The 13,345-nt window shown below is 47.6% G+C and overlaps 1 protein-coding gene across 1 annotated transcript in view; it reads right to left on the bottom strand.

Annotated features, from left to right (window-relative positions):
- ARHGEF16 (Rho guanine nucleotide exchange factor 16) overlaps positions 1 to 6,084 on the bottom strand; it is a 37,753-nt gene extending 31,669 nt beyond the window's left edge. Inside the window, exon 1 of the mRNA XM_083513003.1 lies at positions 5,826 to 6,084. The gene's annotated coding sequence lies outside the window, so the exon portion shown is untranslated. The remainder of the gene's footprint in view (positions 1 to 5,825) is intronic.
- Between the last annotated feature and the right edge of the window lie 7,261 nt (positions 6,085 to 13,345).

Genomic DNA, 13,345 nt, shown 5'->3' with positions numbered 1-13,345 from the left:
TAGATGACCCTTGGGGTCACTTCCAAGTCTACAGTTGTATGTTTCTATGAATAAATATACTCAATTCTTTCCAAGCCATCTTCCATTTGGCCCACCCCACATCACCAAGAGAGGAACCCGCATAAATTCTTGCTTTCTTCTTAAATTAATTTCTAGGAGCAACATCTCCCCAAAAGCTGCCGCTGAGTGACATTCCTTCAGTAAGTGGGAAAATGTACCTTTATGGGGTGTTTTTTTTTTCTTTAACAGCACCATCATTTGGGTGGTTAATAGGTCATAAAATCACCTGTGCATAGTGCCCCATAAATATTAGCAAAGCATAGTATTAAACCTTTGCTGAGGATGATTTCATAGGCACCTTGTTGCTTATTCATTCCCATCTAAGCGGTCAATTTCATAACAAGACTGTGTTCTAAAAAGTTAAATATAGAAGCCACAGAACTCTTTCAGCTTGCAAAGACTAGGGGGAAAAAAGGCCGTCCAACCTGTTGGATTAGTTTTCAAACTGATTTCCAACTAGTATTCTCTTCCAGTTTTCTATAGCGGGTTGGGGCACAAAAAGGTATTCTTAATTCAACTGTCTCTGTAAAAGGGCGGCGAGCTCCTCTTCCAGATACCTTGCATGCAACTCCTAGTTTAAAGATATTTAGGGATCCCAGGACAGCGTTGTTTTCATGCTGGCTAGGATGCAGTAAGTTTCCCCCTTCGTTCCTTCTTCCTTTGGAAGGACTCTAGAAATGTACAGGCATGCTACAACAACACTATTTATATCCCTCCAAGGGGACGCAGGTGGCGCTGTGGGTTAAACCACAGAGCCTAGGATTTGCCAATCAGAAGGTCGGCGGTTCGAATCCCCATGACGGGGTGACCTCTCCTTGCTCGGTCCCTGCTCCTGCCAACCTAGCAGTTTGAAAGCACATCAAAGTGCAAGTAGATAAATAGGTACCACTCTGGCAGGAAAGCAAGATGAGCACCGCAACCCCAGAGTCAGCCACGACAGGACCTAATGGTCAGGGGTCCCTTTACCTTTAAGGAGATCAAGATGTAGTGCATGGTTCTCCCTGCCCCCACTTTATCCTCACAACAACCCTGTGAGGTAGGTTAGGCTGAGAGATGTTGACTGGCACAAGATAACCAGGGAAATTCATGACTACTAGGCACAAAGGCTGTGTCCTGCCTCCACTGCTGGAGGCGGAATGTCTCTGAATGGCAGCTGCTGGGCATCAAATGACAAGAGAGCAGCCGTGCTTCAGTTCTGCTTGTAGCCTTCCCTGGGTGGCATCTGGGCAGCCTATGTGGGGACAAGATGCTGGGCTTGATTGGCCTCTGGCTTGATCAAGCAGTCAGGCTCTTCTTAACAGCTGAGTGGGCAATTTGAACCCTGGTCTCCCAGGTTTGAGGCTCTAATTGCTACACCCCAAAACCATAGACCCCTGATTATTTAATATGAATGAGGGCATGCAGAGGAAGAAATAATGGGTGAAAGAATTATAGGAGCTGCTTTTGCGTCTAATTCACAAATCTCACTCATCGCTGTTCCTGAAATGCGCCACTGAAAATTGTTCTCCGAGAATAGCCACAATTGGATTTTCACACATATCATAGCACAGATTTTAATCAGGCTGATCCACCTTTCCATGCCCACAGGCAGGTGAGTTTGGGAAAGTGGGCACCAGGTTAAGCAGAGGTTGAATTCTTAAGGGCTCTACAGATAAAACAAAGTATGCTACCTTTAACTCCTAGGAGGAATGATGATGATGATGATGATGATGATGAAGCTATGAACTGCAGCTATTTGGTGCAGTGCCTGGAAATTTCTTTATTTACAACCCGCACCTGTTGAGACATGTTATCTAGGGTGCAAGGTAGATTGCATTATTTACTCCACCAGCATTCCTTCCAACCCTGAAGGAGCAGGAACACCCTTTGATTTCTCGGTTGGCAGGTTGGGGCACGGCCGGAGCAGGCAGCGACAGAGAACACACAAGTTAAGAAAACAAAAAGCAGCGAGACTCAAATTCAAGAAATCTTGGACTAGACGATCCTCAGGGTCTCTTCCAACTTCATGATTGTATGATGTCAAGGCCAAGATCAGGATATGGATAAGGTGGGCAAATGCAAAAAAGAGGAACAGAGTGGGGTGGGCCCCTGCATCTAATAGTTATGTAGAAGAACAAATCAGCTCTAGGTAACAAGGTACACCTGCAGAAACTCCATCTTCTGCCCAACTATTAAAGACATAGGAGGTGTCCACCCTCTACATTTCCTATCTGACCCTAAAGGTAAAGGGACCCCTGACCATTAGGTCCAGTCGTGGCCGACTCTGGGGTTGCGGCGCTCATCTCGCTTTACTGGCCGAGGGAGCCAGCGTACAGCTTCCGGGTCATGTGGCCAGCATAACTAAGCTGCTTCTGGTGAACCAGAGCAGTGCATGGAAACACCATTTATCTTCCCGTCAGAGCAGTACCTATTTATCTACTTGCACTTTGATGTGCTCTTGAACTGCTAGGTTGGTAGGAGCAGGGACCCAGCAACGGGAGCTCACCCCGTTGTGGGGATTCGAACTGCCGACCTTCTGATCGGCAAGCCCTAGGCTCAGTGGTTTAACCCACAGCGCTACCCGCATCCCATCTCACCCTAGTTGCACATAATTTCAACCATGGTGGTTGGAATACACAGAGCGATGCTGGCACAATTAGCTTCCTCAATGAGAGCTAGTGCCATGTGCTGGCTGAACACACAAGCGGGAATGTTCCCGGTTCAAATTTGCTATGAACCTGCTGGCAGTTCTGTTGGTATTATTATTTTTCCCGAGGATCATACTGTTGACTCCTCCTGCAGGGCTGTCATTAAAAAATTACTTAAGTCAACATTCTAAGTGCTACACTGTGCTGATTCTAACAATTTGTCTTGTTGGATTTCCAAGTACTGGGCCGCAGTCAAAAGCACAGGAGCCAGGTTTGGAAAATAACATGCAGGCAAAACTGGCTAGCATCAACTCCTGAGGCAGGATGTAATAAATAAAAACGGAATCAGAGAATCATAAAATTGTAGAGACGGAAGGGACTCAAAGGGCCATGCAATGCAGGAATCACAGCTAGCCATACAGGACTAGCAGTTAGGTGTGATTCAATAACCACTTTCAGATGAAAATTAAAGCCTGGTTCTATGGGTAGTGCATCTGCATTGGATGCAGAAAGTCACAGGTTCAATTCCCACCATCTCCAGGCAGGACCGAAAATGTTCCCTTTCTGAAACCCTAGAGAGCTGCTGCCAGTTAGTGTAGACAATACTGAGCTAGCTGGATCAATGGTCTGAGTGACTCAGGGTAAGGCCTATCGTTCTCTCCCAGGACACTTTCAGATTCACCATTTCCGGGTGTGATTCCATCATGTGCCAGCAAATTAGGGCTGCACCATTCAAGTTAATTTGGCTCTCTCAATAAACCTGCTTCCCTGCAAAATTTGGACTTTTCTCGGTAAGAGAAGCAAGGTGGAAATGCACCAGAAAGTGTGAAATAGCACCGGGCTTGACTCAATGTCATATAACCTCCTTGCAAAAGAAACAGAATGGGTACTCAACAAATAGCCACTGCTATCTAAGCTTCCCACAAATTTTGTGCAAAGGAATCAGGATGGATGCTCCTTAAATAGGTCACCTGGAAATAATCCGTTTTCAGGAAGGAGGTAAACTTTAGGGTTATAGCTCCTATCCAATGTTAGCCCTACTCACTGTAGATCCATTGCAATTAATTGACATAGCTAACTTCAGTCCATTGATTTCACTGAGTCTGCTCCAAGTAGGACCAACCTTGAACACAAACAGATATGACTAGTTTCACTTTCAAGCCCTTCCGTGAACCCAGGAGAACGCCAGCAAGCCTAAATAGCTTGTAAGCTTTTCATTAGTCAACCCGTTCCCAGCCAAAGCACTTTAAATATTGAAAAGCTTGATCCTAACAGTGCCCCCCCCCAGCAGTGGCCATGGATTTCAATCAGATTCCTTTGTTTGAGACCTTGGTTTCCCCAAACTATTCTCTGAAGGCTGACCCTATCCAGGTTCACTCTTAAATCAGTCTGACTTAATTTACTCCCAAATATGCCAAGGTGACAGAGAGGCAGCATGGTGCTAGACATGGTGCTGTGGGTTAAACCACAGAGCCTAGGACTCGACGATCAGAAGGTTGGCAGTTCGAATCCCCACGACGGGGTGAGCTCCCATTGCTCAGTCCCTGCTCCTGCCAACTTAGCAGTTTGAAAGCATGTCAAAGTGCAAGTAGATAAATAGGTACCGCTCCGGTGGGAAGGTAAACAGTGTTTCTGTGCGCTGCTCTGGTTCGCCAGAAGCCGCTTAGTCATGCTGGCCACATGACCTGGAAGCTGTACGCCAGCTCCCTCGACCAATAAAGTGAGATGAGCTCCGCAACCCCAGAGTCGGCCACGACTAGACCTAATGGTCGGGAGCCCCTTTACCCTTTACCTTTAAGTGCCACCATACTCACTGGGCCTGCACAGGATTGCACCATGGGCACCTGCAATCCTTTGGGGGCGGGGGCAGGGAGAGAAACAACACCTAAAGCGAGGGGGGATAATTACACACACACACACACACAGAGAGAGAGAGAGAGAGAGAGAGAGAGAGAGAGAGTAGCATCTACATATTTTGCTTCATTTCACAGATTCTACAAACACATACAGGCAAAACTGGCTAGCATCAACTCCTGATACATTTCTTCAGATACATGGTATCAACTCCTGATACACTTCTTCAGATACATGGTATCTGAAGAAGTGTGCATGCACACGAAAGCTCATATCAAGAACTAACTTAGTTGGTCTTTAAGGTGCTACTGGAAGGAATTTTTTTATTTAGATTCTACAAACTTACTCTTGGTTTCTATTTGGGATATCGGGGATGGCGGGGGGGGGGAGGAGGAAGGGGCAAGGGGCACAGTTGCGCCCCCCACCCACAGTGCGGTGGATACACATGGATTACACGCAGGAAGGCTACACTCATCATTTACTAAAAATAAAATAAATTGTTACAATCCTCTATTATGCTTACTCGAGTACGCATTCAGCTGGGTCATCACGCACAAGAAGCCCGCCCCCTCCACGCCACGCGCGCGCCACAATCCAGTGTGGACTCAGACTCAGGAGTACGGTAAATTCCACTTCGACGATGCACCGCTTACGTCAGAGCAAAAGGTCCCTGTTGCAATTTTCCAGCCAATCTCCTTTTAACCCTTCGTACACCGTGCGCCACGCATGCGATCCTCGGGCCGCCTTCCGCAAAAGGAAGTCCTCTTATCAACAACAGGGGCCTGTATCCTGCGGGATCCCTGCTCAGAGTAGACCCGCTGAAATTAGAAGATCCAGGCCTGGAAAAGGATCGGGCCCCTGCTAGCCTAGATTTCGCCCCTCCAGGATTTGCAAGGGGTCGGACTCGATGACCCTCTGGTGCGCGCCAACTCTACAATTCACTGAATTGTTCCCTTAGTGCAGAATGCAGCAAGCCAAGCAGCTTTGCTTTATTAACTGCTGGGACGCCCTTTTCTAACCGGGATACATACGACCCGCGGAGGTGACTGCCTGAACGCCCACGATTTGAAACCGAGCCACGCAACTCCAAATCACAGCCTCCCATAATCAAGGCGCGCGGGGTGGGGTGGGGTGGGGGGAGAGGTGCGAGGAGCCTCCCTCCCGGTAAGGAAGCAATTGGGAAAACTATGCCTTGTCCTCCTTTGACCAGCGAGCTAACTTTCCCACGCGCTCACACACACACCCAAAACAAACCCGTGCGCGCTTTTCTCCAAACGCGCTCGCCTTCTTTACGTCTCCATTGGGGCTCCGTCTCCAGCGTCAACGGGGCGCCATGGTCCTCGGCCTGGGACAAGAAAGAAAAGAAAAGAAAAGCACAGGTGTCGCCTGAGAAGAGGGGCTCCACCCTCCGAGGAGGAGCCTGAGATCGAAGTGCACCTGGGCAAGCCCTCCCACTTGGCTCTCTTTCTCCAGCTGGGGCGCAAGAGCCGACCGGCCAGCCTGCCTTGCCCTTCGGGGCTTGGGCGTCCCAAAGACTTCCTCTGAACTTCCTTTAACTCTTCCAGGCCGGGCAGATTCCCACGCGGGCGTCAAGTTACAAAAGATTCAACCCCCTGCCCGGTTAACCAGCAAAGCGCAACGCCGGGAGTTGCAATTAAAATAATAATTATAATAATAAATTGTTATGGCGTGGGCTTTCGTGGGTCTAGACTCTACTGATACTGTTGCAAAGGGTTTTAATGGGCTTAAAATGTTTTCAAATCAATGTTAATTCTTGTGTTTTTTACAGTGTCCTAACCTGCATAGGGACGCGGGTGGCACTGTAGGTTAAACTACAGAGCCTAGGACTTGACGATCAGAAGGTCGGCAGTTCGAATCCCCGTGACAGGGTGAGCTCCCGTTGCTCGGTCCCTGCTCCTGCCAACCTAGCAGTTCGAAAGCACATCAAAGTGCAAGTAGATAAATAGGTACCACTCTGGTGGGAAGGTAAACGGCGTTTCCGTGCGCTGCTCTGGTTCGCCAGAAGCGGCTTAGTCATCCTGGCCACATGACCCAGAAGCTGTACGCCGGCTCCCTTGGCCAATAAAGCGAGATGAGCGCCGCAACCCCAGAGTCAGCCACGACTGGACCTAATGGTCAGGGGTCCCTTAACCTGCATAGCTTGCGTTTGCCTTATACCGAGTCTATCTAGCTCAGTATTGTTAATGTCCTCACTGACTAGCAGCAGCTCTCCAAGATTTCAGAGCCCCATGCCATCGTTTGCATATTATTTATTTATTTTTCATCCTTCACCATTAGGCCCCATGGTGGGTTGCAACCATTTAAAATTCAGAATTAAAAAGAGTTAAAACAGGTTACCCATCCTAGGAATAGGGTGGGTCCTGAAAAACACACACCACAAGGGTCGAAACGCAAAGGTAAAGAGGTGTGTCTTCAGCGTTCACAAAAAGCTGCATAGTGAATAAGCCAGATGGTTATTTGAGTTTATGGCAGAGGCGAGATTCAAACCCAGAACTTCATGATCCACAGCTACGCCTTTTAGCGAACAGGCTACTCCAGAGGCTAGCAGAGGTGGGCAGGCCATTGGCCATTCATAAAACAGAGTCCATTCATAAAACACAGTGTTCATTCATAAAGCAGTAACATAAATCTCCATTGCTACATATTGGTTGTATATTTCAGCGGTTGAATGTACAAGTTTATGGCCATGCTATAATGTAGTGCTTATGCGACTGTGAATAAAAGGTGGCTGGGCTCATTGTCTTGGGGTTTGGGGGGGAAGAGGTGACAAAACTGATTTCCAATAAGTGCCGCCCCCTTTATTTCCATAACAAGTCCTTGAGTCTGTACTCTGAATGGTGACACCAGGGACCTAGAAGGTGCAGGGCTTGTCAGTCCAACCCCTGCACAGTCTCATCAGGGCTGACATTAAGGCAATTGGGCCAAATTGGGCCCCGCGGGCCGCTCCTAAGGGGGCCCCTGCACCAGGGCAATCTAGATGGATTTTATTTATATCTATAAGATTTTGCAGAATTTGGCTGTGAACTGGGGCCCTATAAAAAAAATCAAGTTGTGCCCCACTGCTTCAAATTGGGCCTCACTGACTAGCCCTGAGTCTAATAGTTGCTGGGCCTGAGTTGCCCTGCCCTTGCATGAAGTCTTGGGTTTACAATTTTGGGAGAGGGGAGACTGTGGCACTGGGGAGAGGGCAGGCTGGGGAGGCCCCCTAGACTTAGAGCCCCGAGTTGCCCTGCCCTTGCATGAAGTCTTGGGTTTACAATTTTGGGAGAGCGGAGACTGCGGCACTAGGGAGCGGGAGGGCTGGCAAGGCCCCCCAGATTTAGAGGCCCTAGGCTTCAGCCTACTTAGGCTATACATAAATCCAGCACTGCTGCTCAGAGTAAACCTACTGCAATTAATGGACCTAAGTTAGTAGTGCCCTTTATTTATTTGAACAGTGCATTACCCCTCTCTTTGAAGAACTTCCTTCCCAGAGCAGTGCAGTAAAAAGCAACTGAACTCTGCCTGACAAGAAGAGTGCAACTAAGCAATAAGGGGACCCCTGACCGTTAGGTCCTGTCACGGATGACTCTGGGGTTGCGGCGCTCATCTCACTTTACTGGCCGAGGGAGCCAGCGTTTGTCCACAGACAGTTTTTCCGGGTCGTGTGGCCAGCATGACTAAGCTGCTTCTGGCGAACCAGAGCAGCACACAGAAATGCCGTTTACCTTCCCACCAGAGCGGTACCTATTTATCTACTTGCACTTTGAGGTGCTTTTGAACTGCTAGGTTGGCAGGAGCAGGGACCGAGCAACGGGAGCTCACCCTGTTGCGGGGATTCGAACTGCCAACCTTCCAATCGGCAAGCCCTGGGCTCAGTGGTTTAACCCACAGCACCACCCACATCCCAACTAAGCAATACACCAGCATAAAAAGTGCACAGCAAGAATTAAATTAGATTTATTATTCTGATCATTAATTAGGTAGAAAACATTAAAAACCCAACAAGAGTGAAGATTAAAAAAACAACAACCAGAATTTAAAAGTAGAAATAAAACAGAGTAGTTTAGGGTATCTAAGGCTTCTGATACCAGTTTGGGGGAATTGCAGGTGGAGAGATAATGCTGTTGGGCTCAGGTCCTGCTTGCCGGGGGCATCTAGCTGGTCACTGGGAGAACAGGCTGTTGCACCCAATGGTCCCTTGGCCTGATTCAGCAGAGCTCTTCTTACACGCTTATGAAAAGGAAAATGCCATTGGGAGTTCAAATTGCAGAACTCTTAACATTGCATGGAATTTGGGCCCCCGTGCATTAGATAGCTTGGAAACGCGGCTGCAAAGCCCAGATTCTGCAGCTGCAGCTCGCCCTCTGCTGGGTGATGCTGCTCATTGCCTTGAATACGCTTGCAACTTACCGGTACATGCATTTAACTTGTGGGCATTCATCTTTACAAACTTGACAGTTAAAATAAATAAATTGAAAGGGTACAGAAAGGGGCGGGGAGGTGTCTGGGGGTGGGGGGTGGGAGAGAACTATGCCAATCCCACTTGCCATTGCGCCCAATGTGTTTTGAGTATATAGTGGTACCTCGGGTTACATACGCTTCAGGTTACATGCGCTTCAGGTTACAGACTGCTAACCCTGAAATAGTACCTCGGGTTAAGAACTTTGCTTCAGGATGAGAACAGAAATTGTGCTCCGGAGGCACGGCAGCAGCGGGAGGCCCCATTAGCTAAAGTGTTGCTTCAGGTTAAGAACCATTTTAGGTTAAAAACGGACCTCTGGAACAAATTAAGTTCTTAACCCGAGGTACCACTGTACTCAGTTTTGGTTTTAGACATGATCCCTGGAACGGAACTCCTGCGTAAATTGCAGGCATACTGTACTGTATTGAGATGCAGCAATTCGGGTGGTGGGAGAGCCTGCAAACATTTGCAGTCACAATTAGCAGCACGCTGCAAATGCAATTGCTGCCTAAGTGGTGCTTTGGCACCCGGACACACAGCTAAAGGTATCCATCCTCATCCTCTCCTGTTTCGGTTTTTCAAGAGCTACAAAGTTCTGCAAAAAGTGTTTGTTTGTTTTTCCAAGTGGGAGTTAAATGTGGAACTTACTGCAGCAATCTAAGTATGAGTGCCCCCGGGAAATGCAGTTTCCCCAGGGTGCATGCCACCTGTTTCCCGGGACCCCTGCTAACAGTGCAGTGTAGTGCTTAGAGTCAGACTTCAGCCACAAAACGTATTGAGTGACCTTGTGCCAGTTACTGTCTCTCAAGCTAACCTACCTCACAGGGTTGTTATGAGGATTAAGAGGGAGGGAGGGTGTTCTCTTAGAAGCCCCCCCCCCCCGTTCCTTGTAGGAAAAGTAGGATAAAACTCTGATAGGTAGGCAGCTAGCATGCAATGGCGACCTATGTGCAGCAGCGTAGCGTGAGTTGTCAGCACCCGGGGCAAGGCAAGTAATTTGCGCCCCCTAACCCGGGGCAAGGCAAGTAATTTGCGCCCCCCCAACCTGCCGATCTGAGGCGAGTTGTCGCTGGCGCTGCCGCCCAAACCACGCCGCTTGCCCGGAGGAGGAGGGGGGCAGAGAGGCGAGAAAAATGCAAAATGGCCCAGCAGCTGCAGCAGCAGCGGCGGAGGCGGAGGCGGTGCTGTGAGGAGGGGCTGCCTGGCGCGTCCTCCGCGGTGAGCGGAGCGCTGAGAGCCGCTGCCTGCCGGGCGCCTTCAGCCCGGGCGCGCTCACAGCTCGTCGGTTCCGCGAGACATGGGGCTCAGCTACAGCCTGCGCCGGAGGCTCTTCGGCGAGTCCGGAGGCAGCGAGTGCGCCCCCCCCAGATGTTGCGCCCGGTGCGGCTGGCACCCCTGGCACCCCCCACGCTACGCCACTGCCTATGTGCTCCCAAGCATGGTTTTCCCTGTGTCAGAGAACCATGCCAGTGTGGTGTAGTGGTTAAGAGTGGTAGTCTCGTAATCTGGTGAACTGGGTTTGATTCCCTGCTCCTCCATATTGCTGGGTGACCTTGGGCTAGTCACACGTCTCTGAAGTCTCTCAGCCCCACTCACCTCACAGAGTGTTTGTTGTGGGGGAGGAAGGGAAAGGAGAATTTTAGCCACTTGAGACGTCTTCGGGTAGTGATAAAGCGGGATATCAAATCCAAACTACTACTACTCCTCCTCCTCCTCCTCCTCTTCTTCTTCTTCTTCTTCTTCTTGCCTACTTCTAAAACAAAGTATAGAGAACAACATCCCTGCAGGGGTGGGTAAGCTGGGGCCCACAAACTGCCACTGGACTCCCAACTAGTATGGCCATGGATTATGTAAGTCCAGCAACTTCTGGGGTGTGGGGACAGGCTTATCATACCTGGCTCATACCACTGAGTTGCAGAACATGCAGACAAATTTTTGCCCACTGCCTCCAAATTCATTTCCCCTTATGCGTCATCAACAAGGGGAGGGCTTTTTTGTAGAGGGGGATAAGCCTTGGCTACAAGGCTGTCTGGTCACATGACTGATTTAGGGTATTTTTTTCCAGCCAGGATGCAAATGAACTACATGTGGGCATTCTCATCCTCCCAACAGCAGACCTTTTCTTTACGGGCCTTCTGAGTTGGGCAGATGATGATGATGATGATGATGATGATGATGATGATAATAATAATAATAATAATAATAATAATAATAATAATTTATTTGTAAGAATATTAAAATATTGTAATACATCAAACATTAAAAGCTTCCCTAAACAGGGCTGCCTTCAGATGTCTTCTAAAAGTCTGGTAGTTGTTGTTCTCTTTGACATAGGATGTCATGTGTCACAGTAGAGAACAGCGTGGGTGGGCAGAAGTGAACCGTTATCCTATCAAAAATGGCCAGGGACAGGGAAAGCTGTACACAAAAGAAATCTAGACAGAGGAGTCCAGCAATGAGGAGAGATTCCAAATCCTAGAACTGCTTCCCTTCAGGTACCCACTCACAGAGCATTTTGGTACCCGCTGCCATTGTAAGTATGATATAACCAGGGCTTCTTTCACAGTCATAGAGTATGAAACAATATATAGGTAAAGGTAAAGGGACCCCTGACCATTAGATCCAGTCGTGGCCGACTCTGGGGTTGCGGCGCTCATCTCGCTTTATTGGCCGAGGGAGCCAGTGTACAACTTCTGGGTCATGTGGCCAGGATGACTAAGCTGCTTCTGGCGAACCAGAGCAGCCCAAGGAAATGCCGTTTACCTTCCCGCCAGAACGGTACCTATTTATCTACTTGCAGTTTGACATGCTTTCAAACTGCTAGGTTGGCAGGAGCAGGGACCGAGCAACGGGAGCTCACCCCGTCACGGGGATTCGAACAGCCGACCTTCTGATCGGCAAGTTCTAGGCTCTGTGGTTTAACCCACAGCTCCACCCACGTCCCAAACAATATATAATGGTGGCAAAAAGAAAGGTTGCTTGACTGTTGTCCCAACTGTACAGAGAATAGATCCCCCCCCCCCAAATGCAAAAACCAAGGACCCAGACTCAGTGCCCAGTACAGTGGTACCTCTGGTTGCGAACGGGATCTGTTCCAGAGGCCCGTTCGCAACATGAAAAGAGTGCAACCTGCAGCAGCGAGTCGGGGCACACACATGTTGCAATTCGCCGCTTCTGCGCATCCGTGTGACGTCATTTTGCGCTTCTGCATATGCGCGAGCCGTGATACCCAGAATTAACCCTTTCTGGTACTTCAGGGTCGCCAAGGGACGTAACTTTAAAGAACGTAACATGAAGCGGACGTAACATGAGGTATAACTGTAAATAGTATTCATTAGGCATTCAACTTATTTTGTTCGCATCCCAAGAAAATGCAGAGAAGCATCCTTTAAAAAAGCACACAGGTTTATTGCATATCAATCTCATGTATAAATCCGTTGTAGCATTGGAAAGATTACATTTGGTATACATTCCTATTCTACAGCATTAACCTCAAAATCAGCGCTTTCTAGTCATTATTTTTTTAAAGGAATTTCTCTACACAAGTACATTGTTTGTTTTTCATCTTTTTATCACAAGCATCAAAGTGAAATTTTTGCAAAAAAAAATCGCCTTTTATTTTAATTATATTCTACACATCACCTCTTTTTAATTTTTTTACTTTATTTATTCTCCCAACAAAGCGATTTCGTATTAATTAATAACTGCCACTTATTTAAAATTTTCCTTGGCAGTTCAAGGCTTCTAGCCCCAACTCAAAAAAAAAGAACAAATAATAATAATAATAATAATCCCCAAACGAAACAACAACGGAGGGGGAAAAAATGAAACAAAACCCCTAATCACATATACATAAGTGCATCTACTGAATTTTTTTTTCCTTTTTAATAAAAATTTCACAAACGGACACAATAATGACTGCTAAACACAAGTCATGCACAGTTTTGTTTTGTTTTTTACTTATAAACAGAACAGAAGCAATATACACTCCAGAATGCTAAGGAACTAGCACCTTCCTCTTTCGCAGTGTTTTAAAAACATTATTTGAAAAAACCAGACATTTACAATTGATTAAAAAAAAAGCAAGAGAGAGAGGGGGGGAGAGAGACTATACAGTTCTAAAAGAAATAAAATGTTCTAGATCAAACGTGTATACTGTAACAACGGCAGGAGGATGGGATAAGAACAGGAAAATGAGGACAGATACACAAATCATAATCCTTGCTACCATTTATATATATAAGGTTCTTTTTTAAAAAACATGAAAAAATTACATCTTTTTGTAGGTAGGCAGTGGGCTTTTTTTTTTTTTGAAAAAAAGCTTGCATTCTGAAGACGC

This window comes from Podarcis liolepis (genome assembly GCF_965112155.1).
Source record: "Podarcis liolepis genome assembly, chromosome: 7".
Taxonomy (NCBI): domain Eukaryota; kingdom Metazoa; phylum Chordata; class Lepidosauria; order Squamata; family Lacertidae; genus Podarcis; species Podarcis liolepis.
The sequence above is the reverse complement of the archived record's forward strand: the minus strand, read 5'-3'. Positions and strand labels throughout refer to the sequence as shown.